The sequence below is a fragment of the Artemia sp. Qi Xiang Cuo genome, chromosome 21, assembly GCF_049724085.1.
Source record: "Artemia sp. Qi Xiang Cuo chromosome 21, ASM4972408v1, whole genome shotgun sequence".
Taxonomy (NCBI): domain Eukaryota; kingdom Metazoa; phylum Arthropoda; class Branchiopoda; order Anostraca; family Artemiidae; genus Artemia; species Artemia sp. Qi Xiang Cuo.
The window spans coordinates 32517723-32537301 of NC_142814.1; the positions used below are offsets into that span (position 1 = coordinate 32517723).

The following is a 19579-nucleotide window of genomic DNA, read 5'->3' on the forward strand; positions in this document are numbered from 1 at the left end:
TATAAAGAATGTTAGGCAGGGGGTACTTTATACAAGCACCTTTTTTTGTTACCATAATTAAATGGGAGCATTTTCCGTCCTCATTTGTTTATGCAATTTTTTCTTCCAACAAACTAATTGGTAGTCAAGTTGCCAAAATAGTCTTAAAGTTAACTACGCAAGTTTTTTTTTTTTTTTTTTTTTTTTTTTTTTTTTTTTTTAACCAGGTACTCGACGGTAAATCAGAAATTCCAGTAAAACTTTCAATAAACTAAATAGATTCATTTTTTGCTTTATGTAGAAGTCGGATTAAACTTAAACCTGAAAAATTCAAAATTTTGTATTGTTCTATAATGACATAGCGAATTATTTCATCACTATTAGGATTTATTCAAGGCTACCAATGAATTTTAAAAAAATTATGCTTTGAAGAAGATTTTGCGTAAAGGAGGCACCCACTTAACGGTAGCGGTGATAATATGTAAGTAGCTACCATTTCCTTGTATTTTAGGAGTAGATGCTATCAGGAAATTTGGGATCTATGGGAAACCATAAATGATGCAATAACCATAAGCCAGGCAAATGAAACTAATAGGCAAATTTGTGTAACAACAGATAAAGAGAGTGGCGATTCGGATTATAACCTAAAAATAAACGAAAAAATCATAATACAAGGGGGAACAACAGCTCAAGTTCTAGCAACATTAAATACAAAAGAAGGATGCCATGATAGGACGATACACCCTGAAAGAATACCCCACAATTTTCGTGGAAAATCAAGTTATTAAAATTGAAAATGGTATCACATATTTAAAACTATTAAATCTAAATAATAACAAAGTAAAGCTTACTTACTTACTTTACTTTCGGCGGGGACCAGACGAGGAACTGTCCTGCCTGGCACCAAAGGATCTTGGGATGACTTCCGACGACCACTTGGACCTGCCGGCTGCAGATTCTCCGGCGATCTTCAGCCAGTCTTTGTCCCATCTCCGACCGTGTCTCCTGAATCCTCCCCACGGTTCCAGGTCCTCCTTGAATTTTGCCACAGGTTCCTCTTTTGTCCTCCTGGTTTACGTTTCAAGGAGGGGGCTGGTTCACAGACAAGGACGTCTCGACATATCCTACCTTCGGGACGGCGCAATGTGTGGCCGAGGAGCTTCAGGCGACGTCTTTTTATGATACAGCTCTTCTGATTGGCCACAGCGACTCCTTACCACAGCTGTTCGGCTGTTCACAAAGTAAAGCTGGACCAAATAGGGCTTGGGTTACTCGAAGAGATTTCAAATTCAGAAATAAAATCTCTAAACAGTCCAGAATTAAGCGTAAATTTCACTAGCCACGAACAAATGCCATTAAAACCGCAACCACAAGAAAAGTATGGAATGACAAAACTGATTTTTAGCAACAATTTGATTTAAAACATTCAACGGAAAACGTAAAAACCCGGGTGGAAAATATTCTTTGGGATTTTAGATGGACTTTTGCAAGACACAAAGCGGATTACGGATTAACTCACTTTATCATGCAAAAATTATCAACACAGGGCCCTCCAATTAAAAAGTCACCGTATAAAACACCTTATCATTTAAAACCATGGCTGGACGGCCAAATATAGGAAATGGAAGAACAGGGTATAATGAAAGAAAGTGTTAGCAATTGGTGTTTTCCACTAGTAATAGTCGGAAAAAAAGGTAACATCTGGAAGTTTTGCATAGATTTTGGAGCGCTAAATGCGGTCACGTTATAAGACGTTATGAAATTAACAAGAATTGATACAATTTATATTTGCTGGGAGGTACAAAATACTATACTAGTTTTGACTTAATAGCAGGATATTTGCAAATAGCCTTAGATCCAGAAACGAAACACAAAGCAACAGTAATCTTAGACGATGGAAGAACGTTCACATTTGAACGTATGCCTTTTGGCTTATCATTTAGTCCAAATTGTTTTAGTCGACTAATGAATTTGGTGTTAAAAGATAACGAACCAGGAAGGAAAAAAGATACCTTGGCTTATTTAGATGATGTAATTTTGTTTCATGAAAACCTGGAAGACCATTTAGTCGGACTTAGAAAAATACTGGAAAAATTCGAAAAAGAAGGCTTAAAATTAAAACCAGAAAAGTTAAAAATAGTATTGCCAAAACTATTTTTTCTTGGACATCTGATAAACCAAGGTAATATTTCACCAAATTCAGAAATATTTACGGTGATAGAAAATTTACAGCCACCAAAAGATAAATAAACTGCAGATCAGTGTGTGGTCTGTTAAGTTATTTCCGATGATATATTAGAAATTATGCAACGATAGCACAACCTTTGACAAACCTTTTGAAAAAATCAGGTAAATTTGAATGTCCAGCGGACGCATTGCAGCCGCTGAATGAAATAAAAAGGCAATTATTACAGGCACCAATACTTAAACAACCAGATTTGTCGCAAGACTTCTGTTTACAAACAGATGCGTCGGGATACGGAATTGAAGTTATCAAGTATTTTACAATAGGTCGTATAGGTTGCATCAAGACGCTGGTTAACTGTAGGACAGGGAAAAGTCAAGACAGATAGTCCAAGTAATTGAGAGGCAAATGTTTAAATGGCTGGGGCACGGGTAAACATATTATTAAACATAAATTCGGAAGGAGTAAAATCAATAGTCCAATACACCAGCAGGTCGCTAACGGAGGCAAAAGAAAATATTTGACGGTTGAAAGAGAATGCATAGCAGTTGTAGTTCTTACATAATATTTTAGCCAATTTTTACTTGGAAAAAAATTCATTTTATGCGTAGACCAAAAATCACTAATTTGGCTACATACGATGCAAAATACTTCAGCACGGCTGACACGGTGGATACTATGTCTGCAAGCATATTCATATACCCAATATATATTAAGGGCCTGACAAACATTTTACCAGACTATTTGTCACGAAATCCTGATACGGAAGGAAATTTGATAACAACCATCCTGAACGAACTGGAAGGGGTAGGAATATTATCTAATGGAAATATTTCGAATCATCAAGATAAAGATGATTTTTTCTTAGCGATGAAATCCTTTTTATCAAAAGGAATGGAACTGCCAGAGCACTTTAAACATTTTTAGAAAGACTTAGATAATTTTTATCTGGATGAAAGTAAAAATCTTTTGGTGAGATATTGCAGACCATCGCAAGAATATAGAAGAAAATACTTAAAAATTATTCCAGTAATTCCGAAATAACTGGAAGGAGAGATTTTACAGATGCCAAACGCAACTATTGGCTGTCACATGGGAGAAGCGAAAAACTATTGGGAGACTAAAAGGATATTTTTTTTTCCAAAAATGTACTCAAAAGTAAAATCTTTCATACAAAGCAGCCAAGAGTGTGCCAAACAAAAGTCGCCACCAAAGACCCCTAGGGCCGAATTAGGTCTATACCCCACCCCTTCAGGAGGTAGGAGAATTAATGTCAATAGACATTTGGGGAACAGGAGGAAGTTTACCAGTTTCCAGGAAAGAAAACAGGCGTGTACTAACCGTAGTTGACCCTTTCAACTCATATTTATACACTTTTCCAATTACAGACGAAAATACAAAAACCATTGTGAAAGTTTTAATCAACCGGCTCTTTTTGGAACACGGAATTTTTCCTAGAATTTTACTTAGTGATAATGTGCCATGTTTTAGAGCCTAATTATTAGACGAAATTATGGAATATCTGGGGGTAAAGTGATGGTTTACCTCGTCTTACATGGCCTCCGCTAATGAAAAAGGTTGAACGCGAACATAGAGAATTAGCTCACATGCTGGGGATACATGCAAGAGAGGAAAATGAAAATCGGGATGAACATTTACCATTCGTAATCTTTGCAGTAAATAGGGCTTTATCACGTTCTTTAAAAGAAACACCATTTTTTTACAACATCTAACATCCCAGAATTTGTTTAGATGAAATACAAAATGATAGAATATATTAAAAACTAGACCAATATAAACAAGAAATGGTGATGCGAATGAAAAAAGCTATGGAACAAGAAAAAGACAAAATGGAAGATGCGAAAATAGAACAAAAAGAAAATATGACGGTACAAGCAAAAATAAGACAAATTATAGTTTAGGAGATTTGGTCTATGTATAAGAAACCAATCTAGAAGGGACAAAAAAGTTAAAACAGAAATAGGATGGGCCCTAGAGGATTGTTAAAATTCTATCAAATAACTTGACTCATGTTCTAAAACATCAGCATAATGAAAAGGAAGAAGTAGTACGCCATAATATAATGAAAAAAATTTTTTCTCAAAACCATGGAAATCAAAGCCTATTCCTTCAGACGAAAAAATAGAGGAAACAATTTCAGCAGTATATATCAGAAGACCATATGAATTCTCTGACCTTTTTAACGACCGCAACAGTTGGGAGGAATGCAAGGAGTATTTAACCCAGTCTTGGCTACAAACTCTCCACAACAAACAAGAGAAAAAGGGAAATGTTCGATGCTCTTCGGATACTAGCGATGAAAGCGTTAGAGAAGAGCCTCAAACACAACCTAATGGTTTAAAACGTGATAAACCAGAGGTTAAATCCAAAGAGGAAGAACATTTGGACGAAACCAATGAATTATCTGATTTTCATACATTAGACTCACCTACAGTCTTAACACAAAAATGGCTTTTGAACAAACACCATCTACCAGACGCGACCTAACAGAATATGACACCAATAATTCTTCTACAGAAACAGACATAACTAAACCTTGGCCATCGTTAAGAAAAACCTTCTTCAGAGAGAGATTATGGAGAAAAGTAAAGAAACCAGAAGGGCAGCAACAAGTTCCTTCTTCAGCAGCACAAGTAGCTAAATCAATAATGAAAAAGGCCAAACGTCATGAGGAACGAAGGCTAAAGACATTTGACGAAACAACAAAACCGCGCTCGAATTCAGAAACCTTGTAAACCACATGATAGAGACCACGGAAAAACTTGTAAATATTAAAAAGAAGAGAAAAAGAAATTTGGAATACAAAATTCAGACCAGTAAACGGAGAAAGGGAGAATTAGCGTGGCTCCCAGCCGATTTGTATTTGAATAAAATAATAATAACCTGGGAAAAAGAAAACGAGTAAAGAGCCTCTAAAGAAATATCTATATTTTTTTTCTTCTTTTAATCGGTATGTTAATAACGTCAAAATTTCCTTCATAATATATCACATAAATACGGTCTGATTGTAAAAATCAAATAGCTTGAAGCCAATAGTCCCTTATATCCCAATTAGTCTACAAATAGATTGTGTCTAGGAAGCAAATAGAAACTTTATAACGGGAACAATTACAAGGTGGCATTACAGTTAAAGTTATTAATAGTTGACTCGTAACTTTTAATGGGTGTAGTGAAAATAACTGAGTTATAAATATTCAGAACCAGAATTAAAAGGTTATTCTTTTGGTATGTATTGACGAAATTTTTTTTGGGGGGGTGATTGGAAATCAATCGTTTGTTTTTGACGGGAATTAAAAAAATAATAATAGGAAAATACAGCGAGAGTTTACATGAATCCGGACATGTATAAGCTAACTGTAATCTTATTATAATTAGTTATAGTCTAACATAATAATTTTTGGTAAAAAAAAAAAAAATATTAAAGACAATTATTAAGCGCTATAAAGATTTAAGCGAAAGCTTAGAAAGCAAAAACGTGCTACGTAAAAGAAACGAAAAGCAATATAAAAATAAATTATAACCTAAGTACTTACAAGGAGGTAAAGGCCAACGACAAAAGCCTATTGAAATAAGCCAAAATTAACCCCATCGTCACAAGCAAACCACAATAATAGTTCAAGTTAATAATTTTAACTCTAGCGATGTATTGGATCTGAGAAAACGAACTGGCACCGGAGAACCCTAGTTTAAGCAATTGGTTTTCACCTGTGCCAACCCAAACACCCAAATCCCAATCCGTTGAACCCTAATACAAACTAAACGTATCCACTTTTTCTTTGAAAACAAAACATAACATTACACAACGATAAACCTCGCAGTAATGAACAGAATTTTATTCTTATAATTCTTCTTGATTCCAGATTCAAAGTTATTTAGCCTTGCCAAGGGAATTATTTTCTCTCTTTCTTTGGCAAATAAAATAGTAATTAAAGCTAGAATTAAATTTGCAACCTGTATATCGTTAAGATTGAATTTTTATGAACAAATGAGAACTAGCAAATGCGGGACAAACCTTAATTAAAAGTGTTCTAAAAATCAGCTGAAAAGATACAGTACTTTCCTAACACAAACACTTTCGGACGAATAAATTTAAATAATTTAAAAAAAAATGCTTGTTGCAACAATTGACACCCCCCCACCTCTTAAAAATAAGGAGATAATGAATTTGACCATAGAAGCGCAATCAGCATAAAAACATGTAAAAGCTATTGAATAAAACATAAAACATATAAATATAGGCTTAAAAAAAGACCCATTTTACTGAAAAAGTGGAAAAAAAACTTGAAAAAACCCTTAGGCCTCATTGAAGTGAATAATAAAAAAAGAGAAGGTTTGAAGTTGAAAATAAAGCAAGACGAAATTAAAGGACAAGAAATTCAACGGAGTCAGTTAAACTCTGTTATACGCACATATTGAACTGATCGAACAAGACTAGTACGAAAATTATACTAAATAGGTACAAAATAAGTAGCATTAATACTACGGAGCCACCGTTACAGTGGTTAACTCGGGCCAAGATTAATAGAAATATTGGAGAAATGCTCCAAGTAGACAGGAAAAATTATGCTTTCTTATGTGGGAGTCGTTTTGGGAAAAAAAGAATATCAAGGCCTAAATAAAACAACACTAAAAGTTTGGTAGTTAAAGTGAAAATTTTCATTATCACATTAATTTTAAAAAATAAATTAATGTTTGCCATGAAGGCAAGATATATGTTCTGCAGAATGGCCACTTTGTTCGATAACAGAATAGCCCAAGAGAAAACTGTGGCCAGAAATCAAAAAAAAGTGTGGCAATACTATAAATAATTAATTATTGTGTGTGCAAGTTCATAATAGTCCATTTAGCTGTAGCCGATGACAGAGAACCTAGAAACGTTGTAACGAGCTACCAGAAAGCAGACCTGGTAAGCAAACCTTCAGGGTGCATGCACGAGTCATCTGATAGTCCAAAAACAGGTAAAAAGACGAATAGCTAAATTTTTAGCTTATCAAATCAAGCTGTAAATCAATCCCTGTCTCAAAACGACATTAAAGCTGAAAAAAAGAGATTACAGACTAATACATTTTTTTTGTAACTGTCTCAATCACCTAAAAATTCGAAAAGAATTAAAAAACTCAAAAGTTTCAATAAACAAACAGACATATAGTAAGCTAAAAACACTTAAAGACACAAGTTGGTTCGAAATACAACCAAATTTGTAAAATAAAGATAAGGAAATGTATATAGTCGTATATGTAAAATTTATATAGTGGTACCAAATGTAATTGAGAAGATATATATAGTTTTAAATGTATTTTGAAAACCTTTAATAAATACGGAATTGTTATCATAAAAAAAATGCAAATATAGAAATGTAAATAGCAAAGTCATATACATGAACTATTACCAAGCCCTTATATAGAGGCTAATCACATTTCTCAATTATAGTGTATAAATCAATTTGATAGGCTTGATTTTTTATATATTTTAATTGCATTTAAGACTTATCAGATAAAAGTCTTGACGGACTTATTTAAAAGTTGTAAAAGGAACAAATATTGCAATGACTAAATAAATTGTAAGGGTACACAATTGTTGTTTGTGTTTTAAACAATTAAGTTATTTAAAAACATAGCTTAAGTCATTTTAAATATCAATTTAAATATAGTGAATTAATATGTTGAGTATTTTGGTTTTTTATTTTGCTTTTTATATCATTCAAGAAGTATTCTACATTAATGCTTTATAAGCTATTAACAAAACACTAACTGGAATTAATTCCAATGCTGGTTTATACCTTCTTTTATTTTTTTAAATACTTTAAGCTTTAACCAGTAGGTGAATGTTCTATCTAGTTTTGCGACTTAAAAAAAATACTTCTGTAAGTTATTACACAATGCTTGTATATATATACATGTTTTTTTTTATTTTTAGACATAAAAAAATAAGTATTGACTAGTGATTTAATGTTATACATAAATGTCTGACTTCGAGGCAACGTATAAATTTTTTTTATTGTGAAATAATCCCTTAAGTATTAAGTTTGAAAAGGATAATCCAGAAAGAAACATAATGTTTCTATTTAAGCGGCATATTATGTTTAGATAAAAAGAGAGAAAAGTAATTAAAAGTACTTAAACTTTACAAAAATGAGTGTTTCTTTTTACTACATATGTAACACTTTATGCTTTATGTGTATTCTAATGTGAATATTGATTTTAGATACAGCCTTAGTTTATTTTTTTGGGAAATCAAATTTTTGTAACATCCTTTCGGATCCATTTCTCAATCATTTTTTTACGCATTTTTGAAAAGGAACAAATTTCGAAGGCAGTTCAAATGTATCCCGATACTAACAGCCCATACCATCAGAAACAAAACCATAAATGGTCAACTAGTATTTTGGAAACTGTATGCAGTATTACAGACTTTACTACAAGTTCATCAGTAAGTGAGATAAAATCAGAACTTAATTTAGGACTATAGAATGTACTACATAGCCTCACAGCCTTTATATTATTGAAATATGTGAAAATGATTTGTGCTGAAAAATATGTGAAAATATAAAAACCAAAAATGTTATGTGTAATTTATCCAAGGCATTTTTAAACCACGAAAAATAAACGGTATATCAACCACAAAACCCAGATAAATTAAATCATTAATGGGAATTAAATTTAAACTCAAATAATTTATAAATGTTTCTAATATACTTGAAATCTAATTTAAGCAGAACCACTAATATAATGCTTAAGCCAGTGGGGGTTAAGGTAAAATAAAAGATGCATATGAAAAGGGTAAAAAGAGTATTTTCCAGTCTTAGAGAAAGAGAAAAAGAGAAACAACGATAAATTTCAAAATAGATATCCGTGGTCAAAAAAGGACATGGCATATATTTGACCATAAACACGACCCTAAAAATACCCATAGAGAGTATATTCACATAATGACCCAAAGATGGCAGCATGTAACTATGTAAAAAATTAAGTTGTTTTAAAAGTAAAATATTGAGAGTTGGGACAACTCTTCTTTAAATAGGGAGTGTTGTAGTGAGGCTTTCTAATTAAGGCAATTTGGAATTTAGTAAAAATATAAAAACGCAAATACAAAAGTTTCAAAACACCACTTTTTTATTAAGATAAAGATACCCATTATGGAATGTGTAAGCTTGGAGGGAACTAGCTCAGTAACCAATTTCCTGGCTATGTACGTCAATTAGCCGGATGGACGTGGTTGGTTTTTCATATATATACTCAGATTTTTGAGACTGAAGTCACACTCTTTGACTTGCAGGGTGAACCTCTGCCCGTTTGTTATCTCATTAGAAATAACTTGGAATATTGTCGGATTATTGTAAGTGTCTAAGTATCTTATTATATGTTATTATAGTTTTCTGAGACTTGTGGTCTACTTGGGACAACCAGTCCCAGTAGAATATATATATATATATATATATATATATATATATATATATATATATATATATATATATATATATATATATATATATATATATATATTATCAAACCTTGTATCAGTATTTGTTAACTGAATAAAAGTATTGTATTATAGCCAACCTCTCTACAATCTACACTTAGTCTCTCGAATATACCCAGTTGGCACGCCTCATTAGTCCGGTCATAGCCTAGGGCACGCTACCAAAGTTTAGTTACCTTAGGGCCAAAGTTTATCTCAACCTATAAAGGGAGAATAAAGGCATCTACCACTATATCACTTAAATACCATAAAAATCACAATACCACAAAAAGGTAAATACTACATTGAAGCAATTTGCTCGCCTACATACCTGCCGATGATTTTAATATTAATTTAAGAAATTGCATCATTTGTAAGAATTAAAATCTGTTATTTCGCAAAGCATATACTGTGCATTCAGATGCCCGATATGCATCCTAATACATAAACTTGTATATATAAAAACTTTAAAAGGCATTTAAAATTAGTCTGAGGACCAACTTATTTTTACACACACAAATTTTAACGGCACCAGGCATTCTAATGATGACTAATGCTCAGGAAATGTTTTCTTACTACTACTACTACTACTACTACCACTTAAAACTCTCCGCAGCACCTAGCCACCTAAGACCAACACAGCTGCGCACGCTCCTCCTCCACCCCAATCTATTCAAAGCCTCCCTTTTTACACCCGCCCACGAAGTTCCCATTTCCTTTAAATCTTTCTTTATGACGTCCTCCCACCCCAGACGGGGACGGCCTGATTTCCGTTTAGCCCTAGATGGTTGGCCGAAAAGAACAATCTTCGGCAATCTGTCATCCTTCATCCACACAACGTGCCCTAGCCACCTCAACCTTTCTTTCATTATAGCCCTAGAGAGTAGTATTGTACCTCATTTTTCGTATAGCCTATTGTTTGAAATACGGTCAGTCAGCCGGGTACCCAGAACAATCCTTAAGCGATTTCTCTGGTAAACATCTAGCAAATCTTCATCCGCTTTTCGTCCATGCTTCAGAGCCATATTTGACCACTGTCATCACTGTATCTTCTAATATTCTAATCTTGGTTTGCAGACTTACCTTCCTATTCTTCCAGACTTTTTTTTAACTGTGAAAAAACACCTTGAGCCTTGGCTATTCTATTTTTAACATCTTCACTGCTCCCACCATCTTTACTAATAATACTACAAAGGTATGTGAAGCTGCCCACCTGATCAGTCTTTTCATTATCCAATGTCACCTTTTCATCTTCACTTATTCCTAGCCTTAGTTACTTAGTCTTCCTAACATTAATTTTCACACCAATTCTAGCACCCTGAACTCGCAAAACCTCTAAGACTTCATTCATTTTGCTCACAATTTCATCTAGGATGCTTAAATTATCAGCATAATCCAAGTCCAGGAGACTTTTTCCTCCCCATTTGATTCCGTGGTCTCCCATTGCCTTTCCTCTGCTCCTTAAAACAAAGTCCATAAAAATAATCCATATAAAGGGGTATAGAACACAACCCTGCTTAATTCCAGATTTAATATAAAACCAGCTGCTAACCTCATTTCCTACCTTAACAGCAGCAGTATTATTCTCGTACATAGCACTAATCACTTTAATGTATTTGTCTGGTATACCATACAAGGATAAAACCTTTACTAAAGCTCTTCAATCAACAGGATCAAACGCTTGCTCATAATCTATAAAACTGAGGACCAAAGGTGTTGGAAAACTCAGGCAATTCTCAATTATTAGCTTAAGAGTGAAAATTTGGTTGACACATCCTCTACCTTTTCTAAAACCGCACTGCTCTTCTCTTAAAACTTTGTCTACGGCAACTCTCAGTCTAAAAAGTGTCATATTACTAAGTAATTTGCTACCTACACAGACCAGACTAATGCCTCGATAATTACCACACTCACTTTTATCACCTTTCTTATAAAGTGGTTTAATTAAGGTTTTTCTAAAATCGTTAGGTTTCACTTTCATCTAGGATGCTTAAATTATCAGCATAATGCAAGTCCAGGAGACTTTTTCCTCCCCATTTGATTCCGTGGTCTCCCATTGCCTTTCCTCTGCTCCTTAAAACAAAGTCCATCAAAATAATCCATATAACGGGGTATAGAACACAACCCTGCTTAACTCCTGATTTAATATAAAACCAGCTGCTAACCTCATTTCTTACCTTAACCGCAACAGTATTATTCTCGTACATAGCACTAATCACTTTAATGTATTTGTCTGGTATACCATACAAGGATAAAACCTTTACTAAAGTTCTTCTATCAACAGAATCAAACGCTTGCTCATAATCTATAAAACTGAGGACCAAAGGTGTTGGAAAACTCAGGCAATTCTCAATTATTAGCTTAAGAGTGAAAATTTGGTTGACACATCCTCTACCTTTTCTAAAACCGCACTGCTCTTCTCTTAAAACTTTGTCTACGGCAACTCTCAGTCTAAAAAGTACCATATTACTAAGTAATTTGCTACCTACAGAGACCAGACTAATGCCTCGATATTTACCACACTCACTTTTATCACCATGCTTATAGAGGGGTTTAATTAAGGTTTTTCTTAAATTGCTAGTTACTTCCCCTTTTTCAAAAATCATATTTGTAATCTTTAATAACTTATTTCTAACCTCAGAGCCATATTTAAGAAACTCATTTACCACCCTATCAGCACCTGGAGCCTTATTATTCTTTAATACTTTTAGTACTGTTGCTAATTCCTCCTCACAAAACAAATCTTCCTTCACATCCAAGGTATCACAAACTTTTTCATTTTCCTCTATATTTTTTCCTGCAACTCTATCTCGGTTAAGCAAGTTCTCAAAATGTTTGGCCCATCTCTCTTTAGTTTTTTCCTTATCGCTAATTGCGACCCAGCTTAAGCAAAATGAGTTAACATTTATAACACTGAACATGTTTTTCTTAGGACCCTTGGCTGGGACACAAAGTGCCTCCAGGAGTTTAAGGATTACTATGATTTTTTTTTGACGCTTTTATGAAATACCCCCTACATAATACTTTTCATCTAAGTAGAACCTAAGTATAATTGTTTTTTTTTCGATATTTTTTTTTACAAACAAGTTTAAGCTATGTATTTGAAACATTAGGGGGGGGGGGTAAAAAACCTATGTAGTTTCCATAATTTGGTTAGTAAAGTATTATATTTTCATAATATTGTTTGTATTTCATTGGGGTTGAGCGTCAGAGAAACAGACCCGCTATACTTTACTCCCACTCCACATAATATGCAAATATATAGCCCAATTTTTTTTTAAACCATTGATTTTAATCTTAACTGGGTATGTTTCATTAGGATTGACCGTCAGGTAAACATATATAAAAATGTTAGGCAGGGGGTACTTTATACAAGCACCTTTTTTTGTTACCATAATTAAATGGGAGCATTTTCCGTCCTCATTTGTTTATGCAATTTTTTCTTCCAAAAAACTAATTGGTAGTCAAGTTGCCAAAATAGTCTTAAAGTTAACTCCACAAGTTTTTTTTTTTTTTTTTTTTTTTTTTTTTTTTTTTTTTAACCAGGTACTCGACGGTAAATCAGACATTCCAGTAAAACTTTCAATAAACTAAATAGATTCATTTTTTGCTTTATGTAGAAGTCGGATTAAACTTAAACCTGGAAAATTCAAAATTTTGTATTGTTCTATAATGACATAGCGAATTATTTCATCACTATTAGGATTTATTCAAGGCTACCAATGAATTTAAAAAAATTTATGCTTTGAAGAAGATTTTGCGTAAAGGAGACACCCACTTAACGGTTTCTCTGAAATCAGCTGTTTTTACGCACTCTATATTTAATTTTAATTTCACCATTGCAGGTAGCGCAATACTTTAAAACCAGTTGTCAGCCAATGAAATTCGGGATATGTAAAAGCTACAGCATCACATTTATATATCCGCCATTTTGTGTATGAAGCGTGATTCCTGTGGACGTTGCTAAAATAAACTGTAAGGGGTTTTTCATTTTCATTAGTTGATATAACATTTGAGTATTAAAAATAAAGGATTTGGAGTCCAAAATATTAGTTTCCTATGGAATTTGGTATTTCTCTTTATAGCCTAATATTAGCATAGACTCCTGTACTGCTTTTCCTTGATAAGCTGCTTATTCCAGCTTTGCTTGACTAGATTTGGGACATCCATCGTATGGCTTATATGGGGGTAAAGTTTATTTGTGATGCAAATGAATGTTATATATAGATTCAGGATGCAATTCTGGGTTTATATTTGCACATTAGGGGGGTGGGGTATATAGGCTACCCTGTTAATAACCTATAGGCTCTAAGAAATTCATGAATTCCTTAGGCTAGAAATACTGTAAAACCAAAGGTAAGAAGTGAAGATAAAGGTTCTTCCCCTGCCAAATGTGTTAACTATGATTATACTGGATGTTCTGAAGTAAGAATAGATTTCTTAACATAGGCTAGGGTAAGACACCCAGTAGTCGGCCACTTGCCTATTCTTGGACAGAATGTAACTAACAGGGAACCTAGCTCTAGGCTAGGTTCCCTGTTTTTATACAAAGTTTTTTTATAAAAGAAAGTTTTTATACAAAGACAAAGCTGGTTCCTCTGGTCACTTAGATATCCATATGGATATCTAATAGTATCCATAGGCCTAGTAGTGTATAAAAACTTCCTTTATAGTATTATAGTAGTGTATAAAAACTTTCTAAGCACATTAGCCTAGAGCTAGGTTCCCTGTTAGTAACATTCTGTCCGAGAATAGGCAGGTGGCCGACTACTGGGTGTCTTACCCTATTAGTTCCTTATTCCTTATGTCCAGCTGGGCTCCTAGGCTTAGTGAAGATAAAGGTTCTCCCCCTGCAAAATGTGTTAACTGTGATTATACTGGATATTTTGAAGTAAGAAAAGGCCTAGCCTAGTTTTCTTAACATATTAGTTCCTTAGGCCTGTTCCTTATGTCCAGCTGGGCTCCTAGGCTTATAATGCAGGTTGGCTAATTAGCCATCCAGTGGTAGTAGGCCTATATATTTGGCCTAATAGACTCCATAACTGAGGTAGGCCTAGGGACAATGTGTACACACTACTTTGCATATTTATCTGCCCTTTCCAAGCAAAGGGTAGTTTTACTCAGAAATCTAATTTAAAGCCCTTAATGGACCTCAAATTGAATGCTTACCATGATGAAGATAAATATGATAGCCTAGCCTGATTTCATTAATAAAAGCATGATGCATCTTTTAAATAAGCATTCTGTTGTTGAAGTTTTTTTGTCTTCTACAAACCTGTAGGCTTATCCTAGGCTGGGGTATAATGTGCTATGGGGCAGGGGGGACAAACTACTCCATCTATACCCAAGTTTGTCCCCCCCCTCCAAGCTAAAATTCTGTATTTGCAAAAAGTCTTGTCAAATCTAAGATAAGCCTGCATAATTCAAGTATCCAGAGAAAAAGGTCAGTGTTGTTTAGTACATCTTTGCCTTTATGGTAATATATAGGTAATTTTTCAGTTTTCACTTGATTTGGGAAAATTGGTGCTAACTTTCCAGGCATCCCCCTTTTAGAGAAGATATCCTTTGTCCTCCTGTTAGCCCCTTCTTTTACACAAACTAGGATTTATCCTGTTTTTTGTTTAACAAGAGCAAGACACACAAGCATGATTCCCAAACAGGTCAGTAAATGATGATGAACAAATTGGGGGATCACTTGGGTCTCCTTTTTTTTAAATCTGGGATCTCACTTTGGTTAACATTTTTTCAATAACCTGCTGTACCACATCTGCTTTGGAGCATAATTAAGGTCAATACTGGATATGTTGTGCTCTGTGTTAAGGGTGGTGAAATTTTGTCACTTTGTTAGGACCCTGTTAAACACTGTAAGTGGGGTCTACTGGAGAGATGCAATTCAAGCCCACTTGGTAACAATGACCATAACATAGGCATGCCCTGTAATTACTGTTGTCAGTGGTTTAAAGCTGACACCACCAAACAACAGCAACTTCAGCTAGCAGTATCAACCTCCCAGCAAGATGCTCTTATGATGAGGTTGGCATCAGTGGGTAAGTGAATGGGATGGGCAGTCCCACTCTTATTTCTATGACTTGTGATTCCATTCTTTGTAAAGTCTAGACCTAAGTATGCAGCTGTGGATGCAATCACCATTACAGCTTGAAGACCATTCCAGTTGTTGACAACAGGCTTGGAGAAGAAATGTCACTGTCTTTGTATATTAATCAGATGTCAGAGACCTCTTGTGTATGATTGATAATTTATTATAATATAGTAGAAAATTTCTAGAGATTACATCCTGCTATCAACCTTGGGTAATTTTTCTGCCATTTCAATTTTAATTTTTTGTATTTACCTCACTAATTTTTTTTTTTACTATTTCATTTTTATGTGGTCTGATTATAAAATGTGATGTCAAGTTTTTGTTGTTGGAAAAACTGTAAATTGTACTTATCTGAGAACTCTGAAATTTAAATTGGTAATTCTTACTTCTTTTAATTGGAGCTCTGAAATGGAAATAAGGGGTTTAGGACAATTTTGGGCCATCCTAGCAAAGTAGTTAGCATGGTAGACTTGAAATCCTTTGTCTGTGGTTCCTTTGAGAGAGGTTCAAATCCTGGTATTGCTGGCTATTCAGTTTGGAATGGAGGTTAGTGGTATGACTCTGCCAGCTCAGCCTGAGTTGGCCCAGCTCTGAATGGGTATCTGGATAATTCTGAGGAACGTATAACAGGAAGGATATGCAAAGGCAAAGAATAGCTGGTCCCCAAGACTCCATTTTACTTACTGGATGAAGGGCCATGAAGCAGAGATGAACACCACCAATAGGAGTTGTAAAGTTCATTGCCATACTCTTTAACTATAGTTTTCATTGCAGTGCCATTGAAGAAACAAAAATGCAATGGAAAAGTTATTTTGTCCAAGGTTTGGTTATAATAGTCAAGGTTGTATCCAGGGGGTGGAGTTAAGGGGTTAAACCCTCCCCCTGAAATGTTTGTCTGACTACCTGATGGTAGAGAAGCTGAAAAGGAATTGTTGATCCCAAGAACTCTTGATAGTAAAAAGAACTGATAACATATCAATTTAGTTTTTGAAACTTTTAAAAAACAAGCAAATAAATTGTAAAAATAGAAAAAAATGCCCATCAATTGATGGAGCACTGCCAAAAAAAAAATTGGTGCTCTCATACCAAGCATAATTGTGTCTGCTGCTGCCAATTTTTATTTTTTGCAGTGCTTTGGGGACTAGTACAGAATAGTTTGGAACCAATACCCCTAACACTCTATGGTAGTGGTTTTTCAAGAATCATTGGTTTTTGCTAAGTTTAAATTTACTGTATACCCAGGGTGAAAATGGAATCACTATAGTCTAAGCTATGCCCTCTTCTAAAGGAAACATTATGATAACAAAAGAGTAGTACCATTTACTTCTGTAATCCAATTATAGCCTAAGGGTCAATATTGTGACATTGCACCCCATCCCCTCTACTGGTTATAAACACATGGTAAGATACCCAGTAGTTGGACAGGTCATCATCTTTTCAGCAGTTAAATTGCTGTAAAAGTTCTAATATACTACCTAGAAAGTGGATTGTTTCACTGTTGAGTTGTTCTAAATTTTCTTGATAAGTAGTATGTGATAAGCTTGAGTATTTCAACCATGTTCAACACTAACAATTTTAAATGCTCTGGTTTACTGTTCAACAGTAAAGTCTTATCACAGAAATACTTTTAGCTTGAGCCTAAACTTATAAAATGCTGTACAATCTTGGACTTGGGGAACCAGAATTATTATATTTAAATAGGCTAGGATGTAAGCTTGGCCTTTGTAAAATTTTGAATGTTCAAAAATGGCTCTAGATTCTTATTTACTTGGCTTCTCTAGAACTTTTTGTGTTGAAAACATAATTCCATTGATTTGAGTAGGATAATGAGTCATGTTCTGATTTAGATCTTTTTAGGAATGTTTCCGTGTAAGGTAGGCCTATGTCTTATGAAGGCAAATAAGCCATGTGCAGTAAACTTTTGGATGTTTTTGTTAATTTGCAAGCTAGAAGATGGACATAGCATACCACTTAACACACCTTTAAAAGACTATTCCAAATATTGTAATGTGATTTTATGGTATTTAAGTGGTGTAGTGGTAGATGCCTTTATTCTCCCTTTATAGGGGAGATAAACTCTGGTCCTAAGGTATTTAAACTTTGGTAGAGTGCCTTAGGCTATGACCAAACTAATGAGGCGTACCAGCTGGGTATTTTCAAGGGGCTAAAGGTAGATTGTATAGTGGTTGTCTATAACAATGCTTTTATTCAATTAACATATAATAATACCAGATATATATATACTACTGGGACTGGCTGTCCCAAGTAGACCACAAGTCTCAGAAAACTACAATAATATATAATAAGATACTTAGACACTTACACTAATCCAACACTGTTCCAAGGTATTTCTAACAAAATAATAAACAGGCAGAGGTTCACACTGCAAGTCAAAGAGTGTCAAGGCAAGTCAAGTCTCAAAAATCTGAGTATATATATATGAAAAACCAACCACGTCCTTCCGGTTCATTGACACATTTAGCCAGGAAATTGGTTATTGAGCAAGTTCCCTCCAAGCTTACACATTCCAGGATTTGTATCTTTATAAAAAGTGGTATTTCAAAACTTTGTATTTGTGTCTTAATATATTTTTACTAAATTCCAAATTAACTAAAGCCTTACCACACAAACATTCTAATATTCTTACTCTCACTAATATACCCTCCTGCCTAATAGAACAAAAAATAGTCCTGCTCTATAGACAGAACTGTGCTCATTTTGTTGGCTTGCACTATCTTTTGTGCTTAAATCTCATGAGCAAAAATGCCAAAAAAGCAAATCAAAAGATTAACTTTTTTATGTATAGCATAATATACAAAATATATCTGGTCCTAATAGGTAAGACAAGACTAGGATGTGTTTCCAAAGGTAGCAACTAGCATGTTTGGAATGAGTAGGAAAATGCCTGTTTATTGGATTTTAAAAGTTGCCTCCAGTTTAATTAAATCTTTTTACTGCCAGGATATAACCTTAGGCTATATACAACAGCTTGAGTGAAGCCCAAATACTACTGCAAATCGGCAAAACTTTGCATATAGCCTAAGGCCATATCTAGAAGTGAGGGGCTATTGAGTTGGAATGTAGTTAATCTGGAAGAAAGTCTTATTGTGAGGGGTTGCACTTGTGTCTGGACTGTAGTTTTGTCTAATATATAAATGTTAACTATATAGCTTACAGACTATAGAGGTCTGGGAATATATTTTTGGTTTCATACCTTGACTCCTTCCCTAGACAACTTGTAATGGATAAAAAGTTCTATGATAAATAGGGTCTAATAATTGTTTGATTTTATTGGGAATTAAAGATTTTCCTAGAATCAGCATCATGACTGAGCAAAGTAGTTGTGTCATGAATGTGCTCACCACCTTATCTAGTTACATTGATAACAAAATTTTCTGGTAATTTTTGTCAGCATTACCTCTTCAAATGTTCTTGTGTAGGTACCTTAAGTTTAATTCAAGTTTTGTTGGCTTTTGGCTAAATGCTTCTACATTTTCACATTCTCCCATCCATTTTTCCAATATGGTCTGTCATTTTTGTTTATATTTTTGGGTCAAACTTTTTAAAAGCTAAGCTTATTTGAAATGCAAGAAAAACGTAAATTATTTCTTAGACTGTACTGACCTTCCATTTTAATATATTAAATGGGCAATAATTGTATATAATTAATTTTTTTTTTCCTTGAAAATGGCACTGTATTTTTTCTGAAAAGTGGTATACCACCATTTTCAGTGTGGAAAAAAAAAACCTATTTAGACAGGTCATGATTTCGGAAAAAAATCGTTTCCCCCTTCAAATCCCATAATATTTTTCAAAAATTGTCTGCTGCTGAAATA

The 19579-nt window shown here is 34.1% G+C and overlaps 1 protein-coding gene across 2 annotated transcripts in view; it reads left to right on the top strand.

Annotated features, from left to right (window-relative positions):
- The first annotated feature begins 13485 nt into the window (after positions 1-13485).
- Sps1 (inactive selenide, water dikinase) overlaps positions 13486-19579 on the top strand; it is a 55854-nt gene continuing 49760 nt past the window's right edge. The window contains exon 1 of one of the 2 annotated variants that reach the window (XM_089107009.1): positions 13486-13618. The gene's annotated coding sequence lies outside the window, so the exon portion shown is untranslated. The other variant, XM_089107008.1, reaches the window with a different exon arrangement.